Source organism: Rhinatrema bivittatum, unplaced genomic scaffold (assembly GCF_901001135.1).
Source record: "Rhinatrema bivittatum unplaced genomic scaffold, aRhiBiv1.1, whole genome shotgun sequence".
Taxonomy (NCBI): Eukaryota; Metazoa; Chordata; class Amphibia; order Gymnophiona; family Rhinatrematidae; genus Rhinatrema; species Rhinatrema bivittatum.
The window spans coordinates 36,812-62,236 of NW_021821296.1; the positions used below are offsets into that span (position 1 = coordinate 36,812).

Here is a 25,425-nt window from a genome sequence, read left to right on the forward strand (position 1 = left end):
GTAAGGAGAGATCCTGGGATTGAGGGATTTACTTATGAGGGCTCACCTGGAAGATTTAAGGAGACAGGCTGGGACTGAAGGGTTTTCTTATGAGAGCTCCCCTGGAAGATGTAAGAAGAAAGGCTGGGACTGAGGGTATTTCTTATGAGAGCTCCCCTGGAAGATGTAAGGAGAGAGGCTGGGACTGAGGGGTTTTCTTATGAGAGCCCCCCTGGAAGATGTAAGGAGAAGGGCAGGGACTGAGGGGTTTTCTTATGTGAGCTCCCCTGGTAGATGTAAGGAGAGAGGCTGGGACTGAGGGGTTTTCTTATGAGATCTCCCCTGGAAGATGTAAGCAGAGAGGCTGTGAGTGAGGTGTTTTCTTATGCGTGCTCACCTGGAAGATGTAAGGAGAGAGGCCGGGACTGAGGGGTTTTCTTATGAGACCTCCCGTGGAAGTTGTAAGGAGAGAGGCAGGGACTGAGAAGTTTTCTTATGAGTGCTCACCTGGAAAGATGTAAGGAGGGAACCTGGGACTGAGGGGTTTTCTTATGAGCTCCCCTGGAAGATGTAAGGAGAGAGGCTGGGACAGAGGGGTTTCCTCATGAGAGTTCCCCTGGAAGATGTAAGCTGAGAGGCTGGGACTGAGGGGTTTCCTTATGAGAGCTCCCCTGGAAGATGTTAGGAGAGAGGCTGGGACTGAGGGGTTACCTCATGAGAGCTCCCCTGGAAGATGTAAGCTGAGAGGATGGGACTGAGGGGTTTCCTTATGAGAGCTCCCCTGGAAGATGTAAGGTGAGAGGATGGGACTGAGGAGTTTTCTTATGAGAGCTCCCCTGGAAGACGTAAGGAGAAAGGCAGGGACTGAGGGGTTTTCTTATGAGTGCTCACCTGGAAATATGTAAGGAGGGAAGCTGGGACTGAGGGGTTTTCTTATGAGCTCCCGTGGAAGACGTAAGGAGAGAGGCTGGGACTGAGGGGTTTCTTATGAGAGCTCCCCTGGAAGACGTAAGGCGAGTCGCTGGGACTGAGGGGTTTTCTTATGAGGGCTCCCCTTGAAGATGTAAGGAGAGAGGCTGGGACTGAGGGGATTTTTTTATGAGAGTTCCCCTGCAAGACGTAAGGTGAGAGGCTGGGACTGAGGAGTTTTCTTATGTGTGCTCCCCTGGAAGACGTAAGGAGAAAGGCAGGGAATGAGGGGTTTTCTTATGAGGGCTCCCCTTGAAGATGTAAGGAGAAGGCTGGGACAGAGGGGTTTCCTCATGAGAGCTCCCCTGGAAGATGTAAGCTGAGAGGATGGGACTGAGGGGTTTTCTTATGAGGGCTCCCCTTGAAGATGTAAGGAGAGAGGCTGGGACTGGGGATTTTTTTATGAGAGTTCCCCTGCAAGACGTAAGGTGAGAGGATGGGACTGAGGAGTTTTCTTATGAGTGCTCCCCTGGAAGACGTAAGGAGAAAGGCAGGGAATGAGGGGTTTTCTTATGAGGGCTCCCCTGGAAGACGTAACGAGAGACGCTGGGACTGAGGGGGTTTCCTATGAGAGCTACCCTGGAAGATTTAAGGAGAGAGGCTGGGAGTGAGGGGCTAAGAGCTTACTTTTGTGGGAAGCAGGGTGGAGAGGAGGCCCTGATTGTATTGTGCCTTATTTTTGGACGTTGGTGCTGTTGGCGTGTTTATTTTAAGTTTGTTTATTTCTGCCTCAGTTTTGCAGTGAAGACTTTTACTTTGAACAACAGCCTGGGAATGATTTTTGTGTGACTGGACTGTTGTGCAGAAGAGCCACAGAGAGAGAAATGACTCTCTCCCCCTGTGTGGGAACCCTGGGAGGTCACTGGCTCTCCTGTGGGCTGTGTCTTCCCTGTGCCCAAGAGCTGACCTGTATGGGGGCCACATTCAGCATTTCAGGACTTCCTCACGCATTCATTCAGGACTTCCTCACACATTCATTCTGGTCTCACTCGTGCCTTCTCTCCTCAGTCACAGAGGGAACCAGTGAATCCCTGCATTGTATTTACAGCTTGGGCCTATTTTGTGCACAGCCCAGTCAGATCCTTCAGTAAGCGCTTCCTCACCCGCACGCGCTCTTTCACCCCACTGCCCCTTCTTTTGCTTATGGAGGAAACACTAATGCTGTGCTCTCTTAGGACAGGTGAGAGCTCCAGGGCAGGGATCTGGGCAACAACTTCCTCAGTGCCTACCTGCTGATGGGTGACATCATCTGAAGACAGGGAGATGGATTCATCCTCGGAGACGGGAGGATTCACATCTGTAACAAAGAAGAGAAACATACAAATCCAATAAGAGATATACGAATGCCAGGAATGCTATTCAAAGGTGATGGTTCTGCACTACTTAAGCACATCTCAGTGAACCTGGCAGATGTAATAGGGCAAACTGACAAACCTAAAGCGTAGCAATTCACCTGGACCAGATGGTAGAAATCCTAGAGAGCTGAAAGAACTGAATAATGGAATAGTTTACAAATTACTAATAGCAAATCCACAATCATTAAAATAATCTATTCTACCTAAAGACTGGAGGGATACCAATGTAACATTAATTTTTAAAAAGGGCTGAGTGGGTGATTCAGCAAACTATAGGCCAGTGAGTCAGACATCTGAACCAGAAAAAATGGTAGAAACTATTATAAAGCACAAAATAGCTGAACATATAGATAGGCAGAGTTTAATGGGACAAAGCCAGCATGGATTTAGTCAAGGGAAGTCTTGCCTCACAAATTTGCTACATTTTTTGGGGGGCATAAAAGCCAGTTGATATAGTGCATCTGGATTTCCAGAAAGCATTTGACAAAGTCCCTCATGAAAGACTTCTTAGGGAATTAGAAAGTCATGGGATAGGGGGCAGTGTCCTATTGTGAATTGAGAACTGGTTAAAAGACAGAAAACAGAGAGTAGGGCCTAATGGTAAATTTTCCTAATGGAGAAAGGTGAATAGTGGGGAGCCCCAGGGAGCTGCTTTGGGACCACTGCTTTTATTTTTTATTTTCAAAACTTTTCAAATTATCACCAGAACACATCTTGTAAATAAATATCAGTGCGACAAACAGGTAATGCGATAAAGGCAATCTAGTACAATATACTGCCACAAGGTACACATGCAGCAAGATTAAAGGAAAAAGGGAGGCCTCGGGAATAAGAGCGAGTATCAATCAGGAAACAAACATTTCAGAAAGAGACTCATGACGCACAAATCCTTATACAGAGCCAACTAAAGGTGCCTTTAGGTGTTCGTATCCAAAACTGCTCTGAGTTGCAAAGGCACAAAAAAGACATAATTCACATTTTGGTGCCGTCCACAACACTTGCATGGATATCAGAGAGTAAACTGTGCTCCTCTTTGGAGTACATCTGAATGCATGGATAGAACATTTTTTCTCCGAGTTTGAGTAATTTTAGTAAGGTCTGGTTAAATCCATACCTTATGTCCATAAAATAAAGAAAAAAAGAGCCTGAAGATATTATTTCGGTTCATCAGAAAAGCGAAAGAGACCAGACGCGCTCTTCTTTTTGTAATCTCAGTTTCTTGAGACATTTCGAGAATCTCCGAAACATCCAACGAAGGTAATTGCCTTGATGCGTCCTCGCCACTCTCAGCAGCTTGAGGTAGATAGTACACTTTCGTAATCACTGGCATTGCAGTTTCTGGTATCTTTAACACCAAGGGAAACATGTTTTGAAAAGATTGAGTGGGGAAATCAAATTTATTACTGGAAAATTGAGTATTCTTAAATTATGAGATCTCAAAATATTTTCTATATGTTCCAGTTTTTTATTATTAATTAACTCAGACTGAACCAGGTTTTGTTGTATTTTTTCAGTAGCAGATAAACGCTGCTCCATAACATCTACTTTAAGATTAAAAGAAGACATCAACTTTGCATTTGCTAATACCTGATTCTTAGTGTCAAGAGTAATTTGAGATAGTGAAACAATAGAAGACTCAATATATTTTAAGGCAGTCCTTATTCCATCAAGTGTCATTACTGTAGGACGCTGTAAATTAATTCTAAGATCCAGAGCGTTTGGCTGGGCCCCACCTGCACCAGAGTTGTGCCTGCACCAGTCTCCATACCTTTTGTTGGTGGAAAAACTTCCATGGGGCCCGCCGCTCCGAGGAGGACTCTGCCCGCACCTTGTTCACAGCCCCATTGGCGACTTGAATCACCAGGATCCTCGATGTAACCTCTCCCCGCAATTCTGTTCCCGTATCTCCCCGTTGCATCTCAGGGGAAGTCGTTGCGGTCAGAGGGTTGACCATGTTCTCATGGTATGGTGGGGTAGGCTTGCTCGGAGCGCCGGGGCTCAACACGATGTCAGAGGTCAAAGGGGTCGGTGTTCGCTCCCCCACCGGCCCCGTTGTGACCAATACTCCCGACATAGTTGTCGGATTAGCTGTGAGTAAATACGAGGCTGGGATGGCTCCAGAGAGGGAGAACTTGATGTAATCCCTCTTAGTCTTGCCTTCCTTTTGGTATGAGGCATTTTAGTATGAGGAAACAAATGAAAAAAGGCAAGCATATTGGGAGCCCTCAGACAGCGTTTCTCACTCGGTGGACATCTTGGAAGAAGCCCCTGGGACCACTGCTTTTAAAAGTATTTCTAAAAGACCTGGAAATGGGAGCAACAAGTGAGGTGATCCAATTTACAGATCACACAAAATGATTCAAAGTAGTCAAATCACAAGAGGATTGTGAGAAGTTGCAAAACTGGGAGACTGGGCATGGAAATGGCAAATGAAATTTATGTAGACAAGTGCAAAGTGATGCACTTAGGGAAGAGTAACCCAAATTATAGTGTAATGGGCAACACTGTTCAATTACCAGAGTCCCGGGTAATTCATGTTTCAGATAGTATACGTTAGTAATTAGGAGGAGGCACTGTTCATGCACATTGATAGCTCAGGGGGCAGTGTAGCTTGTGTTTTGGAGATTTAGGAGGTGTCTGGAGCTTTTGCATAAGTTTGGATTTTTGGGCCTGCTCCAGGGAGGTGCTTTTTCCTATCTGCTCCCTAGAGGGGAAAAGCGTACTCTTGGGAATATTTTGGGCTTAAAGATATTTTACTTGGTGGGAAGCTTGGAGAGACTCTGAACACCACCTGGACTCAAGGAAGGGGGTCCCTGTTTTGGGGGCTGTGTACAAGAGGGAAGACGTGCCCCTCTACACCAGGATCTTCCAGTGTTTGCATCAGTTTGGGTTCAATACCGTGTTTTGGAAAATCTGGGAGGAAGGCTTTGCTGCCATCTTTCTTCCCATCTAAGGACATGTAAAGCTGCTTTTCCAGTTTGGATTCCACCCATCTGGGATCCCTAAAGAAATAGAAAAAACTAGAAGACCCACTAACTGTGAGCAAAGTGATAATTAAAATTATAGAGGACACCCATCTGGAGTCCTCACCCTGGGGCGAGAGAGGATTGGGCTTTCTGTACAGAGACAATGATTTTTACATTTTTACCAGTTTGTAAGGTGTTTCCAACCATCTAAAGGATACTCTGCCCACCTGGGACTCTCTTTTTCCAATCCCTGGAGGGTAGAAGTTTCTCTGCTTCTGACACCAGAGATTCCTGTGTAGATTGAGGAAAGAGATTGTAAAAGTGAAAGACTCTTTGGTGCTGTGGACTGTTGTGCCTTACATCACCAAGTTTCAAAAGTAAAGACGTTATTTTTTGACTCTAACTCAGTAGCTCCAGTAGTTTTATTTGGCATATTCAGTACACATTGGGATGTACTGATGCCCCTCTCCCAGAAATGAGAACAAAGATATCGAAGGGTCACGCCTAGCACTGGGGGCCTTAGGAATAATCTCCCCACCCCCCTCACACAAACACACTCAATCAAGAATCCAGGCCCTGAATATAAGAGATTGTGTGAAAGCTAGCCTGGCGAGGTTCCATCCCCAAAGAGTCAAACAAATTCCCATTGAAATCTTCTCCTCAGTGTGCAGCAGCAGCAGCTAGGGATTATTAGGAAAGGAATGGAGAATAAAACAGAGAATATCATAATGCCTCTGTATCGCTCCATGGTGCATCCTCATCTTGTGTTCATATATCATACACAAACAGAATGCTGGGGATTATTAGGAAAGGAATGGAGAATAAAACAGAGAATATCATAATGCCTCTGTATCACTCCATGGTGCATCCTCATCTTGTGTTCATATATCATACACAAACAGAATGCTGGGGATTATTAGGAAAGGAATGGAGAATAAAACAGAGAATATCATAATGCCTCTGTATCACTCCATGGTGCATCCTCATCTTGTGTTCATATATCATACACAAACAGAATGCTAGGGATTATTAGGAAAGGAATGGAGAATAAAACAGAGAATATCAAAATGCCTCTGTATCACTCCATGGTGCATCCTCATCTTGTGTTCATATATCATACACAAACAGAATGCTGGGGATTATTAGGAAAGGAATGGAGAATAAAACAGAGAATATCATAATGCCTCTGTATCACTCCATGGTGCGACCTCATCTTGTGTTCATATATCATACACAAACAGAATGCTGGGGATTATTAGGAAAGGAATGGAGAATAAAACAGAGAATATCATAATGCCTCTGTATCACTCCATGGTGCATCCTCATCTTGTGTTCATATATCATACACAAACAGAATGCTGGGGATTATTAGGAAAGGAATGGAGAATAAAACATAATATCATAATGCCTCTGTGTCACTCCATGGTGCATCCTCATCTTGTGTTCATATATCATACACAAACAGAATGCTGGGGATTATTAGGAAAGGAATGGAGAATAACACAGAGAATATCATAATGCCTCTGTATCACTCCATGGTGCATCCTCATCTTGTGTTCATATATCATACGCAAACAGAATGCTGGGGATTATTAGGAAAGGAATGGAGAATAAAACAGAGAATATCATAATGCCTCTGTATCTCTCCATGGTGCATCCTCATTTTGTGTTCATATATCGTACACAAACAGAATGCTGGGGATTATTAAAAAAGGAATGGAGAATAAAACAGAGAATATCATAATGCCTCTGTATCACTCCATGGTGCGACCTCATCTTGTGTTCATATATCGTACACACACAGAATGATGGGGATTATTAGTAAAGGGATGGAGAATAAAACAGAGAATATCATAATGCTTCTGTATCACTCCATGGTGCATCCTCATCTTGTGTTCATATATCATACACAAACAGAATGCTGGGGATTATTAGGAAAGGAATGGAGAATAAAACAGAGAATATCATAATGCCTCTGTATCACTCCATGGTGCATCCTCATCTTGTGTTCATATATCATACACAAACAGAATGCTGGGGATTATTAGGAAAGGAATGGAGAATAAAACAGAGACTATCATAATGCCTCTGTATCATTCCATGGTGCATCCTCATCTTGTGTTCATATTTCATACACACACAGAATGCTGGGGATTATGAGGAAAGGAATGGAGAATAAAACAGAGAATATCATAATGCCTCTGTATCACTCCATGGTGCATCCTCATCTTGTGTTCATATATCATACACACACAGAATGCTGGGGATTATGAGGAAAGAAATGGAGAATAAAACAGAGAATATCAGAATGCCTCTGTATCACTCCATGGTGCATCCTCATCTTGTGTTCATATATCATACACAAACAGAATGCTAGGGATTATTAGGAAGGGAATGGAGAATAAAACAGAGAATATCATAATGCCTCTGTATCGCTCCATGGTGCATCCTCATCTTGTGTTCATATATCATACACAAACAGAATGCTAAGGATTATTAGGAATGGAATGGAGAATAAAAGAGAGAATATCATAATGTCTCTGTATCACTCCATGGTGCATCCTCATCTTGTGTTCATATATCATACACATACAGAATGCTGGGGATTATTAGGAAAGGAATGGAGAATAAAACAGAGAATATCTTAATGCCTCTGTAGCACTCCATGGTGCATCCTCATCTTGTGTTCATGTATCATACACATACAGAATGCTGGGGATTATTAGGAAAGGAATGGAGAATAAAACAGAGAATATCATAATGCCTCTGTATCACTCCATGGGGCATCCTCATCTTGTGTTCATATATCATACACAAACAGAATGCTGGGGATTATGAGGAAAGGAATGGAGAATAAAACAGAGAATATCATAATGCCTCTGTATCACTCCATGGGGCATCCTCATCTTGTGTTCATATATCATACACAAACAGAATGCTGGGGATTATGAGGAAAGGAATGGAGAATAAAACAGAGAATATCATAATGCCTCTGTATCACTCCATGGTGCATCCTCATCTTGTGTTCATATATCATACACAAACAGAATGCTGGGGATTATTAGGAAGGGAATGGAGAATAAAACAGAGAATATCATAATGCCTCTGTATCGCTCCATGGTGCATCCTCATCTTGTGTTCATATATCAAACACAAAAAGAATGCTAGGGATTATTAGGAAGGGAATGGAGAATAAAAGAGAGAATATCATAATGTCTCTGTATCACTCCATGGTGCATCCTCATCTTGTGTTCATATATCATACACATACAGAATGCTGGGGATTATTATTTTATTTATTTATTTAAATTTCTTATATACCGGCATTCGCGATGGGAGTCGCATCATGCCGGTTTACAAATAACAAGGTGTGACAACAGAATAAATACTTAATAACTTAAAAACATTAACATGTGATAGAAGAATAAGGTAGCAGTTACAATAAAACAGGGATAAAATGCAACTTGGAATGAAGAGAAGGCAAAAGAGAGATTAACACTGAGATAACAAAAGAAGATTATTAGGAAAGGAATGGAGAATTAAACAGAGAATATCATAATGCCTCTGTATCACTCCATGGTGCATCCTCATCTTCTGTTCATATATCATATACAAACAGAATGCTAGGGATTATTAGGAAAGGAATGGAGAATAACACAGAGAATATCATAATGCCTCTGTATCACTCCATGGTGCATCCTCATCTTGTGTTCATATATCATACACATACAGAATGCTGGGGATTATTAGGAAAGGAATGGAGAATAACACAGAGAATATCATAATGCCTCTGTATCACTCCATGGTGCATCCTCATCTTGTGTTCATATATCATACACAAACAGAATGCTGGGGATTATTAGGAAAGGAATGGAGAATAAAACAGAGAATATCATAATGCCTCTGTATCACTCCATGGTGCATCCTCATCTTGTGTTCATATATCATACACACACAGAATGCTGGGGATTATGAGGAAAGGAATGGAGAATAAAACAGAGAATATCATAATGTCTCTGTATCACTCCATGGTGCATCCTCGTCTTGTGTTCATATATCATACACAAACAGAATGCTAGGGATTCTCAGGAAAGGAATGGAGAATAAAACAGAGAATATCATAATGCCTCTGTATCACTCCATGGTGTGACCTTATCTTGTGTTCATATATCATACACAAACAGAATGCTGGGGATTATTAGGAAAGGAATGGAGAATAAAACAAAGAATATCATAATGCCTCTGTATCACTCCATGGTGCATCCTCATCTTGTGTTCATATATCATACACAAACAGAATGCTGGGGATTATTATAGAAACATAGAAACATAGAAATGACGGCAGAAGAAGACCAAATGGCCCATCCAGTCTGCCCAGCAAGCTTCACACACTTTTTTCTCTCATACTTATCTGTTTCTCTTAGCTCTTGGTTCTATTTCCTTTCCACCCCCACCATTAATGTAGAAAGCAGTGATGGAGCTGCATCCAAGTGAATATCTAGCTGATAAGTTAGGGGTAGTAGGGGTAGTAACCGCCGCAATAAGCAAGCTACACCCATGCTTATTTGTTTTACTCAGACTATGTTATACAGCCCTTATTGGTTGTTTATCTTCTCCCCTGCCGTTGAAGCAGGGAGCTATGCTGGATATGCTTGAGGTATCAGTTTATTCTTCTCCCATGCTGTTGAAGCAGAGAGCCATGCTGGATATGCATCAAAAGTGAAGTATCAGGCACATTTGGTTTGGGGTAGTAACCGCCGTAACAAGCCAGCTACTCCCCGCTTTGTGAGTGTGAACCCTTTTTTCTTCTCCCCTGCCGTTGAAGCAGGGAGCTATGCTGGATATGCGTGAAGTATCAGTTTTTTCTTCTCCCCTGCCGTTGAAGCAGAGAACTATGCTGTATATGCATAGAAATAGAAGTAACAGGCTTATTTGGTTTGGGGTAGTAACCGCCGTAACAAGCCAGCTACTCCCCCCTTTGTGAGTGCAGATCCTTTATTCCACATTTCCTCTTGCTGTTGAAGCTAGAACGATGTTGGAGTCACAGTAAGCATGTGTACGTTTATTGAATAAGGGTATTGTCTCCAGGCAGTAGCCATCATTCTGGTGAGTCACCCACTCTTCATTGGCGGCCTCTTGACTTTATGGATCCACAGTGTTTATCCCACGCCCCTTTGAAGTCCTTCACAGTTCTGGTCTTCACCACATCCTCCGGAAGGGCATTCCAGGCATCCACCACCCTCTCCGTGAAGAAATACTTCCTAACATTGGTTCTGAATCTTCCTCCCTGGAGCTTCAAATCGTGACCCCTGGTTCTGCTGATTTTTTTCCTACGGAAAAGGTTTGTCGTTGTCTTTGGATCATTAAAACCTTTCAAGTATCTGAAAGTCTGTATCATATCGCCTCTGCTCCTCCTTTCCTCCAGGGTGTACATATTTAGATTCTTCAATCTCTCCTCGTACGTCATCCGATGAAGATCCTCCACCTTCCTGGTCGCCCTTCTCTGTACCGCTTCCATCTTGTCTTTGTCTTTTTGTAGATACGGTCTCCAGAACTGAACACAGTACTCCAGGTGTCGCATTGTTTCGCAGACTTCATATCATTAGACACTATCACCCCAAGGTCCCTCTCCTGCTCCGTGCACATCAGCCTTTCCCCCCCCATCGAATACAGTTCATTCGGGTTTCCACTCCCCATATGCATGACTTTGCACTTCTTGGCATTGAATCTCAGCTTTTAGGAAGGGAATGGAGAATAAAACAGAGAATATCATAATGCCTCTGTATCACTCCATGGTGCGACCTCATCTTGAGTATTGTGTGCAGTTCTGGTCACCACATCTCAAGAAAGATATAGCAGAATTAGAAAAGGTACAGAGAAGGACAAACAAAAATGATAAAGAGAATGGAACAATTTCCCTATGAGGTTAGGACTCTTCAGCTTGGAGAAGAGACGGCAGAGGGGAGAAATGATAGAAGTCTATAACATAATGAGTGGAGTGGAACAGGTAAACACGAATCAGGTATTTACTCTTTCAAAAAGTACAAAGAACAGGGTACAAGAGCCCCAATGCCGTAATAGCCCCCCCCCCTGCGCTGAATGATGGGACTGACTGCCGCGCTCCTACAGGAGCCCATGACAGGATACCGCCGACCTCGCTTCATACTGCACCTAGGCACGCGCGTGTGGTCATAGATTTAAAGCGCTGCAACAGGACATTTCCTGAGGTACTTACCTATGATGTCATGGCCTTCAGCCCTTAAAATGGCCTTGCTTCCTGCAATCCACATCTCAGCAATAGGTCAACTACCTTTGGGTAGAGCAAGCTGCCTCAGCATGTTCCTGGTCTTTGCTCCTATGCTCCTGTACCTGGTCCTGGCAGTCACTGGTCTTTGTTCCTCAGTTCTTTGTCTTCATCTTTTGGATAGTCCTCAGTTCCTCATTTACAAGCCTTCAGTCTTCAGTGTCATCTTCTGCCTGCCTGCGCTGTTCCTTGCCTTCTTATCTGCCTCTCCATGCTGTGTTCCCTCACACAGATCTCTGGTGTCAACTTCGGCTTCACTTTCGACTCTGATTGAACTCCGCCTGCCACTGACCACTGTCTGATTCTCATCTCTGATTGAACTCTGCCTGCCCTGACTGCTGCCTGACTCTGACTCCACCTATATTCAGCCTGCCCAGGACCCTGGCCTGTGATTAAACTATCTTGATGGATCTTCACCTCATCAACAAAGGCCTGCGCCTAAAACCTGCTGGCCTTAGCATCCGAGGGCAGACCCTAAGGGGAACGAGGGCTGGTATAGGTGAAGCTTCAGTTTGGCCTTTGCCACAGTCAGCTCCACTAGCCAGCTCCACTAGCCAGGTCTCCTCCCTTCAGATTGCTCCAACTCCACCTCGGTCCAAGTATCGATGCTCGCAACAGATTGCCGAGGACATGGACTTGCTAGGACATGGACTTGCTAGGCCATTCTGGGCCTAGCTCATAAACTCCGAGCAGCAGCACTTCCTTGAACTCCTGGTGGCTTCCATGGAGCAACAGAATACCTGTCTAGATGCAAGCATGGCTTTGGCAGCACCAATTCTGCCTATGGCTGCCTCACCCAGTTTTGCTGCTCCGAGTCACCCCATTCTGCATCTGCCTGCTTCTTCCTGGTTTGCCAGGGACCCGAAACAGTGTTGGGGGTTATTTAGTCAATGCTATATGCATTTTGTCCTCCAGGCGGCACTCTTCCCAAATGACACAGTAAAAAAACCTTTATTCTCTCCCTCCTTGACAGTAAGGTTCTGGCTCGGGTATCTCTATTATGGGAGTGCACTGATCCAATCCTCCAGGATCTGCAATGGTTCTTGACTGTCTTCAATGAACCCATCTGCTGGCCATCTTGGTCTCTGACCTCCTCCATTTGCACCAGAGTACCGAGTCTCTAATGGACTACACCATAGAGTTCCACACCATGGCCACCCAGCTCAACTGAAGGGAGGATTGCCTCCACAGCATCTTCTTGGAGGACTTGTCCTCCAGGATAAAGGATGAGCCAGCTGCCAGCAAAGTCATGGAGTCCCTGAAGGGGTTCATTGATCTGGCTGGAAGGATTAACCACAGCATCCAACAATGGGCCAGTGAACTCCACCCTCCTTCCAGGGCCATCACACTGGCTCCCTATTTCCAGCACCTGCTCTCTCCAATAGTACCCACTCCATCACCCTTTATCAGTTTGGATGAACCTATGCAGCTTGCACAGGGTCTTCTCACACCCAAGGAGAGGCTCCTTTGATGCCAGTTAGGCCTATGTCTCTTTTGTGCTGGCACAGAGCACTGGCTTGCTCAATGCCCAGTCGAGCTAGGAAACTTCAAAGCCTAGGATCAGGTAGGGAGGTGATCCTAGGTTTCAAAACACCTGCTCCTCAATTAACCCTTTCGGTAACAGTCACCATGGGTGACCAGGACCTCTCTACCCTAGCTTTGGTAGACTCTGGTGCTGTCAGAAACCTTTTGATGAAAGCCATGGTAGATCATCTACAACTTCACACTTCCTAGGAAAACCCTCTTAATCATCTCCTCTATTTATGGGGATCCCTTGCCAAGTTGGATCACTCATGCCACTGCACCCTTGTCTGTGCATACCTGCCTTCTTCACAAGGAATGTATTGTCTTCAATGTCATAGACAGAGCCATCCATCCAATTGTTCTGCGGCTTCTCTGGCTCCAGTCATATTCTCCACAGTTTGACTGGGCCACATTGCAATTCACACACTGGGGTATGCAGTGCCATGATTCATATCTGGAGCGGATGGAGCCCTTGCTCGCTTATCCCTGGCTGCTACACTTCCAGACATTGCCCTCAAACAGCAACTTTGAGGATGTGTTCTTGAAAAAGAAGGCTGAGACACTGTCACAGCACAGGGAGCACAACTGTGGAATTGAATTGCTGCCTAATACCAATGCTCCACAGAGCATGGTTTATTTATTTAAGAACTTTTCTATACCGGTATTCATGGGTACATCATATCAGTTTACAGGTAACTTAATGTATTACAGAGAACAAGGGTGGGGGAAACAGGGAACGAACGTGGAACCAAAGAACAGGGGGGATGGGGGGGAGAACAGGATAAAAGGAATAACTAATAACAAGGCATTAAAAATACTGAAGAATGGGGCGTAGAATATACTGAGATACAAGACATAAGCAATACTGAATTACAAGACGTAAAAATATACTAAAGTTCAAGTCATAAAATATACTGCAATAGGAGGCAAAAAATGTACTGAAATACATTGGAAATAAAGTACAGGACTAAAAATGGATACTATAAAATAAGGTGAATCTAATAAAAAAGGGAAAATATATACTGAAATACATGATAGAGGATTACCCCTTGTCTCTCCCCAAGACCAAGGTTATGTCAGTGTACAACCACAAGAATCTATACTGTGGCTTCATTCAACGATCCATGTCCCCACTGGGTGCCGGTTTCTTCTTTGTGGTTAAAAAGGATGGCTCACTCTGGCCTTCTATCAACTATTGTGACCTAAATGTCATCATCAAGAAGGATCGGTACCCTTTACTGATAATCTCAGAATTCTTTGACCACTTCTAAGGGATAAGGATCTTTATGAAACTAGACCTCTTAGGAGCCTACAACTTAATTTGAATCAGACCTGGTGATGAATGGATTGCTTTGCCTGTTCAGACAGATGCTGGAGGGCTGGCAACTACTTATGTCCCTACATGGGATTCACCTCTGTCCTCGATTGCTCTGCCTGTCCATCCAGGCATGTCCCTACAAGTGTCTGACCTCGATTGCTGTGCCTGTCCGTCCAGGCCTTATGTCTCTACAAGGGTTTGACCTCGATTGCTTTGCCTGTTCATTAAGTCCCTACAAGGGTTTGACCTCGATTGCTGTGCCTGTTTGTCCAGGCCTTATGTCCCTACAAGATATTGACCTCTGTCCTTGACTGCTGTGCCTGTCCATCCAGGCATTATTTCCCTACATGGGCTTGACCTCTGTCCTCGACTGCTGTGCCTGTTCGTCCAGGCCTTATGTCCCTACAAGGGTTTGACCTTGATTGCTTTGCCTGTTCGTCCAGACCTTATGTCCCTAGATGGGATTCACCTCTGTCCTCGACTGCAGTGCCTGTCTGTCCAGGCCTTATGTCCCTACGTGGGCTTGACCTCTGTCCTCGACTGCTGTGCCTGTTTGTCCAGGCCTTATGTGCAGTCCTAATGGCTGAACCCTTGCTGCAAAGGAAAACCTCAGTCTCTGGCAATTCAAACTAGCAATCCTTTACAGCATGGATCCTTAAATAAAACATACAGTTTTCTTTAATTTCAGGGCAGAGAAGAGAACTTCCTCCGTCTTGCTAATGAAGTCATGATCTGTTTGCAAATGCTTAAATCCTAGCAACTTGTACCATTATACACTCTATGGGCCAACCCATTCCTTTCCTGCTCAAAGGAATGGGAACTCTCCCCGTCATTGCAGCCTATCTCTTACCACCTGTTGACCCATGTTCTGAGCAAGAAAAGATCTCCAAGGTACTTAGACTGTGGCAAACACAACACAGTGAGACCATGCTCACAATGAGACCCTGCTCCAGGTCGGCGCACTTTGAAGGCTCGTGCTCCACCCTAGGGGCCAACCCATTCTGAGGAGCCCTTCCCCGCTCAAAAGAAAGGGAATTCTCCCCGGGTGTAGCCAGCCTGTATCTACCCTCTGACCCATGTTGAACCGCTGTTTACATGGTAACCTCCTCTGCCTCGGCCTTGAAAATTCTCTTTTGTATATCTGCTAACTCTACCAGATTTTAAAAGACCAGCAAGAGCTCACTAGACACTAACGGAAACAACCCACTCTAGGGGCGAACCCATTCTAGGGAGCCCTTTCCTACACAAAGGAAAGGGAACTCTCCCGGGTGTAGCCAGCCTGTATCTACCCTCTGCCTCTGTGCTTTGTTGCCATACACCAGATGACTCACTCAACTCCTTGTGGTGTTCTGGCCACTATCATGGTTCCTCAGTGTGTTGGTGTTAGTCTTTCTGCTTGCTATGTATGTTCCTCCTTCATTGTTCTGTAGGATGTCGATGCCACTTGTCTTATCGCTTTGCCTATCGTGCTGCCTTCGAGGGTTCATGCATCTCTTATCGGTGCTCTCTTTTGAAGCTGTGGTGTATTTTTTACACTCTCGCTGCTGCTTTGTGCCTCTGTTAAAGCTCTCTTCTTACCACTCCTGGTACCCCTTTGCCCCTTTAAAGTACCTTAGGCTATTCATGCCACTTTGGTGCCATTTTGCCACAGTTTAAGTACCTTGGAGCTGTTTTGTTGTTATGATGATTGCTTCCCAGAAGTTTCATCAAAATTGATAATAAAACCCCAATTCTGCAGCCAAAAGTAGGCTGCAAATACTTCCCCCATTGACTTTAATGGGAACCGGAAAACGAATGCACGTATCAATGTATCGGGGCGCCATTGTACGAATACAATGAATATGCCCCCTGACGAATACGTATCCTGAATGCAACGAATACTTTCTGGCTGCGCATCCCTAGGCACTGCTTCCACACAAATCCAGCCTTCATGGGAACTGTCTGCCCCTTTTTTATCTTATTGAGCAAAAAAAAAGAGGACGTACCCATACAGCATGGCTAATTCCTCTGCTATCTACAGAAAGCACCGTTTACGGTAAGCAAACTTGCTTGATATTGCATTTCCACTGTTATTAAATAAAGCTGCTGTGTCTGTTTTCATCCACTGAATAAAGATTAATATATGTAAATGGAAGAGTATGTTTTTTGGCTTAGAGAGTGAGTGGAGGGTGGGATGGGTCATGGACAGGATACTGAGGGGAGAGTAAGGCATGTAAGATGTTACATTGGCTTCCCATCCAGTTCTGCATGAAGTTCAAGCATCTCTTACTCATCTAAAAATGCATCCCCACTGCAGCTCCTCATCATCTAACTTCTCTCTCCCCACATCTTCCTCATGAACTATGTTTATTTGGCAAGTTATTCCTACATGTGCCCTTCTTCTCTACTACCATCTCCTGATTTTCTGTTGGCACCTTGCTCTACCTTATGCATGGAATATCATCATCATCATCAGTATTTGTATCATTCTTAACCAGCAGAGAGGCCTCAAAGTGCGGTACAATTACTAAGGCTGCAGAACAGTCAATGAGTACACAGTAGTTAGGTCAGCGGGGCTGTTTACAAGCAGACAAAAAAGGGGCTCTCTTCCTAGGTCTATTTACAATACTGGGTATTTGGGCAAGGGTACTGTTGATACGCAGAAGGGGATGGCATTTTACAAACATATATACAATTCTATATATTCATGTGAGGGTTTGGAGGATTATACAAATAGAAATGCATTCTACATCAACATATGAATGGAATATCATACAAATATATAAATATTGTGCACATACATGTGAGCATAGAGTTGGGTGTATAACAACCTCGGTGAACTTGCTTCATAAAGGTTGGGAAGGAAGGGTGCCTGTTAGAACTTGTCTTGTTACAGACATTTAGTATACTTCAAACCTGTTCAATTCTATTACTGTCAATGCTTGTAATCAAAAGCCCCTCTCATATACAGACAACTTTAAAGAGACCATGAAAGAAAGAAAATAACTCCTCACCCAGCCGTATTTGAGGTTTAACACAAAACCCACTGACAACCAATTAAAGCAACTGAGAAGATGGTTCACCTGTATCTGAAGAATCGTTTCTCTTTCGTTTTTTGGTTTCCTCAGGTGTTTTTGTTTGATGATTGATTTTATCTTTTGGCTTTTTGTAACTGGTCGGATGTTCGTTCGAGGTTTTGCATGCACTCGGTTCTTGAGCTGTGAGGTTGAACAGAAGATGAAATTAATCACTCAAAGGTCCAACACAAGCCTCCACTGTCAGTCAATTAATGCAACTGAGGAGAAGGAAATGACTGGCTTCACGCATGTACTGTTAACAATCAGATGAATTATATATTGTGCCAAATAATTTCTGTCATGGTGTCTCTCAGGAAAAAAGAAGTTTGTGGTCTTCCTGAATTTTTTTATATGTTTTATTTGTCACAAATTATACTGAAGTTCTTTTTTTTTTCTCTGAAGCAGGGGCATGTCTGAAAGCAGAAAAGAAAGGAAAAAAAGATAGGTTCAATTTGTAGCTGGAAATATAAAAAGCAAATATTTTACTACAACAAAAAGCCTAACAGTTTATTGAATAAATCACCAAGGTTTCCTTTTATAGTCAGTCAGCCTGTACTGCTCAGGCTCAGCGGAGATGTCATTTCTTATGGGATTATTAAACATTGCTGCCTCTGCATGCTCCATGATCAGCTCAGAAACGAAAAGTCTATGCTGCTCATGCCTGGCAGCCATGCAATTTTCTGTGAGATCATTAAACGCGGCTGCCTGCACGTGCAGCCACTTTGATGTTTACCGAGCATGATCTTGTCAATCACCCAATGCTGCAGCATTTCAATTCCTCTTCCTCAGGGGTCTGAATTAGCACATGGAGGTGGTCCTGAGTGGAAGCTCTGATCTTCTGTTAAATGCTGTGGCAACAAGCGCTGCTCTTTTGAAAATTATTGTGGACTTTAAGCAGACATGATTCCACTCAGGATCACCACCACGTGCTAATTCTGGTCCCTGATGAAGAGGGATTTGAAACGTCACAGCATCAGGTGATGCCTTTCGGTTAGAGAGAACGAGTGAAATGTTGTGGGCTTGTCTTTTAGTCAGAGTAAGAGAGTGAGTGTGTGTTTGTCTGTCTTTGTGTCAGAGAAGAGATAGAGAGAGTGAGTGTGTGTGTGCGCGCATGTCTATCTTTGTCTCAGAGAGACACTGAGTGTCTCTTTTTTTCAGATAGAAATTACAAATGTGCCTTGATTGCTGTACCTGTTCATCCAGGCCATATGCCCCTACAAGGGTTTGACCTCGATTGCTGTGCCTGTCTGTCCAGGCCTTATGTTCCTACAAGTGTTTGACCTTGAATGCTGTACCTGTTCGTCCAGGCCTTATGTCCCTGCAAGGGTTTGACCTCGATTGCTGTGCCTCTCTGTCCAGGCCTATATTCCTACAAGGGTTTGACGTCGATTGCTTTGCCTGTCCGTCCAGGCCTTATGTCCCTAAGAGGGCTTCACTTCCATTGTTTTGCCTTTTTGTCCAGGCCTTATGTCCCTCCGTGGGATTGACTCCGTCCTCAACTGCTTTGCCTGTCCGTCCAGTCCTTATGTTCCTACAAAGGTTTGACTGAGATTGTAAGCCCTCTGGGGATAGGGAAATACCTACAGTACCTGAGTGTAATCGACTATGAAGTGCTGGAAAAGTTTTAAAATAGGAATATAAATAAATAAATAAATAAAATTGCTGTACCATCCATCCAGGCCTTATTTCCCTACATGGGCTTGACATCGATTGCTTTGCCTGTCCGTCTAGGCCTTATGTCCCTAAGTGGGCTTCACCTCCATTGCTTTGCCTGTCTGTCCAGGCCTTATGTTCCTACAAGTGTTTGACCTCGATTGCTGTGCCTGTCAGTCCAAGCCTTATGTCCCTACATGGGCTTGACCTCTATCCTCTACTGCTGTGCCTGTCCTTCCAGGCCTGATGTTCCTACAAGGCTTTGACCTCGATTGCTTTGCCTGTCTGTCCAGGCCTTATGTTCCTACAAGTGTTTCACCTCGATTGCTTTGCCTGTTCGTCCACTCCTTATGTCCCTACGTGGAATTGACTCTGTCCTCGATTGTTGTGCCTGTCCTCGATTGCTGTGCCTGTCCATCCAGGGCTTATGTCCATACAAGGGTTTGACTTAGATTGTAAGCCCTCTGGGGATAGGGAAATACCTACAGTACCTGAGTGTAATCCACTATGAAGTGCTGGAAAAGCTTGAAAAGAAGAAAGTAAATAAATTTTAAAAAAAATTGCTGTGCCAATCCGTCCAGGCATTATGTCCCTACGTGGGTTTGACCTCTGTCCTCAACTGCTTTGCCTGTTCGTCCAGGCCTTATGTCCCTAGATGTGTTTGACCTCGATTGCTTTAACCTGTTCATCCAGGCCTTTTGTCCCTACATGGTATTGACCTCTGTCCACAACTGCTGTGCCTGTCCATCCAGGCATTATGTTCTTACAAGTGTTTGACATCGATTGCTTTGCCTGTTCATCCAGGCCTTATGTTCCTACAGGGGTTTGACCTCGATTGCTTTGCCTGGATCGATACGGTTCTGTTCCTGGAGGGATTTCCCCCTCTTCCAGGGATTCTGTGTCCCCTAAGGCGAGGCAGTTGTCCAAGGGAGACTCATCTGATGGCAGCTAGGAGGGGCCTGGGAGGTTCCGGGCCTCTGGTGGGGAGTGTGGTTGTGGCGCTGGTGGCCTTGTCTGAGCGTGGATATAGAAATGTAGCTCAGCGAAGAATCCCGCCCAGGTAAAGTTACCTGGGACCGCATTGGGTCCGACAGTGCTCCCCGAGTGTCCCCATGGGGAGGGGGCTGAGCCGGGAATAGAGAGGTCTGGGGTAGTCTCGCTGGAGGAGCCGGATTCCTCTACGGGCTGAGGGGAGCCTGGTCTCGGTTCCCCCCGAGCATCCGAGCATGGCAGACACAGGGCGGAAGCCAGCTCGTGGCCGCGCCGCTCTCAGGTGGCAGGCTGGACAGAGGGCTTGTCCCTTTGCTGTCTTGGACATTGCTTCCATGATTTGCGCGTGTATCTTGCGCGTACCAGGAGGTTTGTTATGCTCTCCGGGTGCGCCTATGTGTGCGCGTTGGAGCAGAAGATGTGTGCATGGCTGTGCGTGTGGACCTAGTTGTGAATGCGGGCCTAGTTGTGCACTCGGCTCCTTTGAGGATCATATGAAGAGGCAATCGAAGCATTAGACCCGGCCAATATCATACCTCACGGATGCGACCTCAGACCTGGTACGCACCTCAGCCAGGAGCCTCTCAGTCCATAGTGGCAGCCAGAAGAACAACTCTGGCTCCGAAGCTGGTCAGCCGACATGACCTCCAAAATGAAGCTGTGCGCCTGGCTCTGATTTGTGCGCTCAGCGCAAATGCGCGTGCCGCTATGCGCACAAGTACTTTTGTGCATCCGGCTGGTCGCTGTGCGCATGGCTCAATGTGGGCGAAGCGGCGACCAAGGGGGGAAAATGGCGTCGGCGACCACGCTAACAAGAAGGCGACGCCCCCCCCCCCCAAGGGTCTCCACATGTAGGACCCTCGCGCCGGATCGGGGCCTAGCCCAGCTGGGCTGCTCAACCCGATTAGACAGACGTTGGATGGGACAATCTGTGCAGCTGTCCACGTATCGGAGAACGTAGACTTAGAGAAAGTTTTCTACCTTACCTTGTCTCGGCGCTTCCCGGTCTCTTGCCGGGCGGCCTCCGGTTGCTGGGAGAGAGGGGAATACCTTCACCGCCGCACTCAGTCTGCACCTACTGCCTCTCAGCCACTCCCTTTGCAGGGGGCTAAGTCCACGCCAGGACCGAGGCTTACCTCTGAGGGATCTCGGAAATCACCTCAGGAATTCTCGACTGGGGGAGGGATCCTTATGTATCACCGCAGGAGAGCGGGGCTACTCTGTAGGTATGGTTTCTTCTTTAAATATGGAGTTTGGTTTCTAATGTTGTGCAAGCGTGAGAGAAGTCCTGAACTGCTATGGAAATGGAAAAAACTGAGGAGCAGAGCCTCGTGCACAGGTATATGTAGTGCTGACGTCAGATTGAAATCTGACTCTGTCTCCAACTGCTATCAGGAGCACTCTATACCCATCGGTCCTGAGTCCATCTGCTACACAATAGGAAATAGGGACGTATATGTTGCGGATTGCCAATGCATTGAAAACGAATGCACATCCCTAGTGTTTGTCTTTGTGTCATAGAGAGAGAGAGTGTGTGTGTATATGTGTGTCTCTCTGTTTGTCATAAGAATGTAAGAAGAACATAAGACATTGCAATGCTGGATCAAACCAAGCCCAGCATTCTGTTTCCAACAGTGGCCAATCCAGACTACAAGTGCCTGGCAAGTACCCAAACACTATTTTATTTATTTATTTATTTAACAACTTTTAATATACCGACGTTCGTATGGCACATCACACCGGTTTACAAGTAACTCAATTAAAGGAGGAAATTACAATAAACAGGGGGCAGGGGATGGGAGCAGGCCAGAAAAAAGGAGGGGGGGTAAGGGAGACAGGAGAAGAGAGGGAAAGATAGGTAGCGTGAGAGAGAGTAAGGAACAACTGTCAAAAATAAGCAATAGAAGGAACTTATTTACAGAAGGAACTATTTACAGTAGTTACAACTAGCATAAGATTGATTACATCGGACACCAAAGAGCAATTTTGTATAATTGCAGAACGAGGGCGGCAAAGGAAGGGCGATGAGGAAGTGCCTTAAGAGATCCCATGCTACTGATACCAATAATAGCGGTGGCTATTCCTTAAGTCAACTTGATTAATAGCAGTTAATAGACGTCTCCTCTAAGAACTTATCCAAACGTTTTAAAATCCACTCAAACAGGTCATTAAAAATAATTTAAAATCCAGGATTACAGTGGGCTCTGGTAGAATTAGACCTGTGATGAGGAGACACACAATGTACCGAATGCAAAAAGAACAAAAAGCCTTCTCTATATTAAAAACTGAAGAAGTTCTTGAGAAAAACATTGAAGTGTTACCAGAAAATAGAAAACAAACACAATGCATGCAGAATTTCAAGATCCATAAACAAAAGAAAAATCTAATTGAGATGGATAACTCTGTCAACAGTGGCACAACTGCAAAAGGAAAAAGTGAAGTGAATAACAAATCTCAAATAGAGTCTCATAAGGAGTCCAGGAAAGCAATAACCTTAAAGAGAGTACCTGGAAGGCTATGACCACAAATGCTCATAGTTGGGAAATAAAATCCCCAGAGCTGCAGGCCCTAATGACTGAGGCAGAATGGACATTGTTGCTATCACAGAGACATGGTTCACAAAAATCTCACGATTGGGATACAACAATACCAGGCTTTAACTTGTTAAGGAAGGACAGAGAGGATAGAAAAGGGGGAGGTGTGGCTCTTTATGTCAGAAACAACATCCAAGCATCTGAGCTGCAAGGAAGTTGGGGCAAGGAAGAAGCTCTATGGGTCGACCCTAAAAAAAGATGACGGAGCATCCATTTATATTGGAGTGGTTTACAGGCCTCCAAACCAAAAGGAAGAGCTGGACAGAGATCTGGTGAAGACATCCATAAGATAGGTAAGAAGGGAGAAGTGGTGATCGTGGGTGACTTTAATATGCCAGATGTAGACTGGAAAATCCCATCTGCAGAAAACTAAAAATAGTAGAGCGATAGTGGATGCCATGCAAGTATCTTTGTTCAAACAAATGGTGTTGGAACTGTATATAGGCCTTAAGCCTGAGCTGTGTATTTCCTGACTTTGCTGGCAACATATTTCACAACCATGTGCTTTGGCAAGCTCAGTACCGGGAAGAAGCCAACACCCCAGAGACGATACCTGATTGGACTATAAAAGTAACGTTCATGATTGGATATTAGAAGAAGATAATACACCCAGGATGCGCATCAATGTATTCTATTGGACAATTGAAAAAAGGTTTAAGAACTCCAGCCCCGAGGGCTCTGCACTTTGAGAAGCAAGCTGAATGCCAATTGCCACTGACCTGCATCTCCAGAGAAACAACGACTTCCTCTTTTTCCTTGTTTCCTCTTATCTGTATTGTCCTGTTCAATAAATTGCCTTTTAGATCATAAAGCTGTCTGAAGGTGCTTTCCGAATACCCGCCAAAAACATATTGGTGCCGTGACTCGGATGACCTAATGCGGCATCGCGGATCAGCACACCTTCAGGAATATCTCATTGCCAGCATCGAAGAAAGTGAGGGTGCCGTTCGATCGGGAGTGGGGACCCTACCCTGAAGCATCCAGAATCTACTTTGAGATTTTTGAGACCTGAGGCACTTCAGAAACCACGAAGAAAGCATTTGAGGAAGTAAGTCTTACTCTCAAAGAAAAGAAAAAAAAACTGTTCAGAAACTTTTATTCTTTCTTAGACCACAGCCCAGCGCGCACTGCTATCTGGTAGATTTTGTACAGTACCAATCAGTAAGTCCAAGCTGAATATTTCGACATACCACCTGGGGCTTTTGCCGGGAACCCCCTAGGGAACACGTACCGGGACGGAGTTGGAAACTGGTCAGGTGGACCCCGAAGCGGGAAGACGTACCGCAAGAAATAAGAAGCCTTCAGATCAAGCATTCCACGGAATACGTACTTGGAGCTGTCTGGAAAGGTAAGTAATCTCAAACTTGTCTTATACGAGTGAGTCATAGGTTTTTTTCAGTTCGTGCGCCAATAAGTTCGAAAACAGGTGTCGGATTGATGCCGCATCTGGCCCTATCCCGGTTGTTTCGGCGACGCCGCCCCGGGAGCTTGTGGATTCCGGTAACCCGGGCAAACGGAAAGGAGTAGGTAGGTCTTCAGTACCTTGTCTGCAGGCTGTCTCTCCCTGCCCCGCTGTGAATACCTTCGCGTTTGAAGAAGTACAGCACACCGGAAGTGTGGATTCACGGTACGGTGAAAACTACAATTAAGGTAAGGTTGAACCACTCTTTCTCATAAGGGAGTGGCTTACACGAAAATTATTTTTAAAATTAATATGTCGAAGTTTTGGTCTGCAATATTAAGAGGTCCCAAGATAGCAGGAGAGGTCTGTCCGTCATGTCCCCTGAACAGAGTCATTGCTTTACATAAGCCCAATGAGAAGTTAATTCGCAAGTGCCACTCTAAGTGGGTTGCGTGGGCAGCAAGGGATAGTTCCCTAGAATGGCCAGTAGGGGGCTCCTTTGACCCGTCCACGCTCATACAGCTAATAGCCTATTTTAAGAACAGGTATAGCAGCCAAGGGCAAAAGACAATAAGAGGCTAGCGGACCATATACAAGTGTCCAGATGGTTCGCTATGACAGGCACATATTTAGTAGCTATTACTGGTGATAGAGAGGTGTCACCACCCCCATATGATTCACTATATGTTCGTGATTGTTTAGTGCCTGAAGAAACAGTGACTGCAGTGGATAATTTACATTTCAGATCTGCTGCACCATCAGAAAGGGAAGGAGAACCCCAAATGAGCCCCCACAGTTCACACAAGTACGCCCCGACTCAGTACAGTTGAGATTGAAGATGACCTTTTGAAAATGCTGTTCCTGTATTATGAGGAATACGGCATGTGGCTAGTAGATCCAGCAGAAAGTCCAGTAATTGCAGAAAATCCAGTAGAAAGCTCAGTAATTGTGGATATGCACAATTCAGCAGACACTGGAATGCCAGTAGATTCTGCACCGAGCACTATTCTTGTGCCAGATGATTCATCACCCCCTCGTCCACTACCTCCTCCTACACCCCTTCCTCTGCCTCCTCCCTCGCCTCCTCCTACACCGCCTCCCCCAGTATTGTCACCACCTTCTGAGATTCCTGAACTGCCACCAGTTCCTGAACTTTTTGACCTGTCACCCACTCCCTGCCTCCGATCTATGCCTATTTGATTGTAAGTAGCGATGAGAATACGGAAAGTAGTGAGGAAACTGAACTAGTCACTGTAACTTCAGCTGCCGCTGGTCCTCCAGCAGCCAAATTGCTAATTAGATCGTTCATTTTTTA

At 44.9% G+C, this 25,425-nt stretch overlaps 1 long non-coding RNA gene across 1 annotated transcript in view; it reads right to left on the bottom strand.

The window, feature by feature from the left end:
- LOC115082579 overlaps positions 1 to 17,613 on the bottom strand; it is a 30,884-nt gene extending 13,271 nt beyond the window's left edge. The window contains exons 1-2 of the long non-coding RNA XR_003854200.1: positions 17,478 to 17,613; positions 2,178 to 2,245 (exon numbers count right to left, since the gene is read on the bottom strand). This is a non-coding gene — a long non-coding RNA (uncharacterized LOC115082579). The remainder of the gene's footprint in view (positions 1 to 2,177; positions 2,246 to 17,477) is intronic.
- Positions 17,614 to 25,425: the final 7,812 nt, after the last annotated feature.